The following is a 4,676-nucleotide window of genomic DNA, read 5'->3' as shown; positions in this document are numbered from 1 at the left end:
GGAGTTCACCGCCGCCGGAGGTAGCCACCGGATCCGCCGCCGGTTTTCGCCGGTTAACCGCCCGGTTTTTTTGATAAAACCGCAGTTGTTTTTTTATTAGATCAGTTTTTATTTTTTTGTTCGGTTTAGTTATATAGCGAACGCTCGTTCGTTCATTCGTTTTAATGAACCATTTCACCGTTTAACCGCAGACAGCGAACGTTCGTTCCTTAGCCTGTTCGTCAGTTTTCTTTTTCTCGGATTTTTCCGCGTTTATTTCTGATCGCGATTTCTGATCCGATTTTCGTTCTAGTATAACTTTTTGCTCGTTTATCGAAATCAGGTGATTCAAGCGCCTAGAGTTTCGTCTCGAAACCCTCTTTCTGTTTAATCAACTCAAACAAGTTTTTGCTACTGTAAAATTTGACTTAGGTCCAGATTAGTAAACGAAGCTTGTTTCTTTCGTCGTTTGATTTTCGTTGCTTTGTTTGATTTGATTCTTTTTGCAAACCGGAGTTCTTAAGTTGAACTTTTTGATTAGATCTATTATTTGAGTTTTACCTATGCATTAGATGAGTGCTTATTGTATGCTTGTTTGTTTGCGATAGAGTACCCGGAGTGCGCCGCTTGCTACTTCGAATCTCTAGGTTTCACGGATCATGAGCAAGGCAAGTAACACTTTGATCATACCTCTTTACTACCCAGTTTTATTGCATTAGATCAATCCCCAAAAAATTGCATGGTTAGGATCTAAATTAAATTGTGGGTTGGGAAGTAGCTGAGGTAGTACCTATTCACCTGTTTATAATCAAACCATGGGAGTTACTTCTACGTTATGCTTATATTGCTATGCTATGCTATGCTCGTAGACGTGGATTGGGTTTGAGTGTATCCATGACTGATGTGAGATTGTTAATTAATGGTTAAACTTAGGGTGGCAACTTAAATACACATCTGGGTGGACTGAGGCACCTGGGGAACCCAGTGATTGCCTGTATTTTTTGGAAATCCCGGGGTATCGTGTGATTCTCCTATGGACTGCCACCCAGGCTCAAAGGGATCATGAGATTATTCATACTAGAAACTTCCGTGTGCAGCCACAAGCTATTATGGGCTCTAGCATAGTTGATTAAGTCGTGTGAACTCTTACAGTGGTAGACTAGCAGATGTAGGGGATGTAGGTGGTACGGTCTACCCATCGTAAGGTGCTAGCGCTTCTGAAAGACTATGTCTCAGTCATCCGTTTCTCAAACATCATGTAGTGCGAGAAATCAAACGGAGGAGATCGAGTCTTGTGGGGAAAAGTGCACAAACCTCTGCAGAGTGTACAAACTAACCATGGTTAGCCGTGTCCCCCGTTATGGACATCTTGAGTATCTGGTTCTTGGATTATCATGTTGATCTCATCACGTTACTTAATTAATTTGATGGGTTGTTAATGATTACTTTTAATTGGGATTGAGAGGGGGTTTACCTTCTCAATATTTTCAACAAACTTTGTAGTTAAATAAAACGCATTCCTTTGCAGTAGGGAAAAATTGGCTTTTCGCAAGAACATATTAATCCTACAGCCTCCACCAGCCATATATGCATGTAGTGATAGCATTATTCTGTTCATTATCCTTTTGTGTTACATTGCCAGCATATTCCATGTGCTGACCCGTTTTCGGGCTACAACGTATCATGTTGCAGACTTTTCAGACGACGAGTAAGGAGCCTTAGGTCGTGGTCCTTCACTCAGTGATGCCATTGGAGTTGATGGACTCACTTTATCTTCCAAGCCTTCCGATGTTATCGTTGTAGATGGCCTTAAGCCATATTTATTGTAATAAGTTCTCTTTTGAGACATTCGATGTAATAAGTGTGTGATTGCTACTCTGTTATAAATCCTTCAAGTACTGTGCGTGTCAGCATTACCGATCCAGGGATGACACTGATGCACAGAGATCAGACTGTTTGAGGTCTGGTCGCTACAAAGATGGTATCAGAGCACACGCTGACTGTAGGACACGAGCGCTAAGCTAAAGCCCTAAGATCACTACTCTCTCTTCTCAGTTCTGACTCCTCATCTTTTCTACTCTTTTAGGATGGCGGATGCCAGGAATAAGTTCATGCAACCGGACGAAGATACACCCTTTGGACGCCACTTGAAGGAAGTCACTAGATACCTGAACATTGGAATACCAAGTTTTACCGGGACCTACAACGCCACTTTATGAGAAGAGGAGCGCTGGATGATTCAAGTTCAAGTTCCAGGAAGGACGTTCACGCCAGTCACTGAGCCCATAGAGTTTTCTTTCGATGCACCAACCTGGAGTCTAGGAAAGAGTATGGCAGCTCACATTACCATGGGACGCATTGGAGAAGTTTACCACAATGATCTCAAGGATACAATCTACCAGATTTGTGGGCGCCGAGATGAGCAATGGGAGATGATCAGCACCAGGAAGGATAGATCGATTGCCTCTTTCATCCAGGAGTTAAACCAGCACATTCGACGCCAGGAGAACCAGATGTGCGCAGGCATGGCGGATTTGAAGAAAGCAATGACAAAGATCATGGAGCTGGAGGAAGAACTCAAGGCTACACGCGAAGATTATGAGGAGGAAATTGTCGTACCAGTGGAGAAGAATGACGACCTGACAAGGAAGATCGGAGTTTTCATGGGAGACCCTGCGCCAGGAGGAGAAGATGACAGTTCCACTTGCCCGGAGAACTACATCATCATCGACGACACGGACTCGGACCCTGACGATAGCGATGATGACTATGTTGATGAAGCTGGAGCAGATATCATGGAGTCTTCGACCGATCAATTTTTCTAGTAGACCACCAAATCAGTAGTAGTATTCTGCCATGTATATAGTATAGTCCAAACACTTTTGTAACGATAGTTCTAGACCGATTGTATGCCTTTGTTTGATTGATTGAGTGATATGTTTGTGTTTGTCTCATGTGCATATGGGTAGTGTTTCCCCTCTAGACCTCATTCTAGTCTGTTTTCTCATCTTTTCTAAACCCAGCAGATGCCTCCGAGACGCGACAATGGATTTGCTTTCCCACCGGAGCTTACTCAGTTGATCCAGCAGCAGAATGCATTGATGCAGATACTAGTCCAGAATCAGAATCAGGGGAACAACAACAATAACAACAACCCACCACCACCCCCACCAGTTGACCACTTAGCCCGTTTTCTTAGGCTGAATCCGCCGGTGTTCTCCAGTAGCACCGAGCCGATTGTTGCAGATGATTGGCTTCGCAAGATTGATAGGGAGTTGACCACTGCAGGATGCACAGATGCGGAAAGAGTGCGTTTTGCCGCACATCAGCTTGATGGACCCGCAGCATCTTGGTGGGAGAATTTCATAGTCACTTACCCTATTGACACTGTGACATGGACCAGTTCCAGCAGGCTTTTCGCACTGCCCATGTTTCAGCAGGAGCTATGGCCATGAAGAAGCGTGAGTTTCGCAACTTACGCCAAGGAGGGCGCACTGTTGGCCAATATGTGGATGAGTTTAGTAAGTTAGCACGTTATGCCCCAGATGACGTCGCTACAGATGCAGCTAAGAAGGAGAAGTTTCTGGAAGGACTAAATGATGAGCTGAGCATGCAGTTGATGGTGGCAAATTTCAATAACTATCAGGAGTTGGTAGATAGAGCTCTCATGCTCGAAGGGAAGCAGCAGCAGATTGACAGCCGCAAGAGGAAGTATGGACAAGGGAAGTATAATTCTGGAGCCCAGCAGAGACCCCGTTACACCCCGAACTCGGGAGGACTTGTTCATAACCATGGAGGCCACACTCATAATGGAGGAAGTTCGCACAATCATGGTGGCCCCAAGAATGGTAATGGTAATGGAGGAAGTAGCGGACAGAACCGTTCCAACCCGGCAACACCCGCCAAGAAGGATCTAAGCCACGTGACGTGCTACAAATGCCAGAAGACCGGACATTACGCCAATGAATGTCCTGAAGCCAAGAATGGGAATGGCAATGGAAGCTCTGGGAAGAAGCCCAACCCTTTCACCAGGGGACAAGTGAACCACGTTAACGTGGAGGAGGTTGAAGCCCAGCCAGATGCAGTAATAGGTAAGTTTTTGGTTAAGTCATTTACTGCAGTCGTACTTTTTGATACTGGTGCATCGCATTCATACATATCAAGGGGATTCGTGGATAAGTTTAAACTGCCAACCCAAGCCCTTAGGTCACCCATGTTAGTAACCTCGCCAGGAGCAGAGTATATGGCTAGCCTATGGTGTGATCGGTTACCGTTAAGGATTGGTAACTACTCGTTCCCCTCAGACCTAATAGTATTGGAGTCACAAGGATTGGATGTGATATTAGGCATGGATTGGTTATCGAAGTATGGAGGGAACATTGACTGCGCCAGTAAGTCGATTTTGCTTACCACCCCAGAAGGAAGAAGGATCAAGTATGTATCCCGACATGTGCCGAAGAGAACTCAAGTAAATTCCTTATCAGGAGTTGTACAGGAGGAAGTACCAGTGGTGAAGGATTTTCCGGATGTATTTCCAGAAGAGTTGCCAGGCATGCCACCAGATAGAGACATTGAGTTTTTGATTGAACTTTTGCCAGGCACAGGGCCAATATCTAAGAGACCGTACAGAATGCCCGCAAAGGATTTGGAGGAAATTAAGAAGCAGATTAAGGAGTTACTGGATAAGGGATATATTC

This window comes from Triticum aestivum, chromosome 5D (genome assembly GCF_018294505.1).
Source record: "Triticum aestivum cultivar Chinese Spring chromosome 5D, IWGSC CS RefSeq v2.1, whole genome shotgun sequence".
NCBI lineage: Eukaryota > Viridiplantae > Streptophyta > Magnoliopsida > Poales > Poaceae > Triticum > Triticum aestivum.
This window is presented reverse-complemented; position numbering follows the sequence as displayed.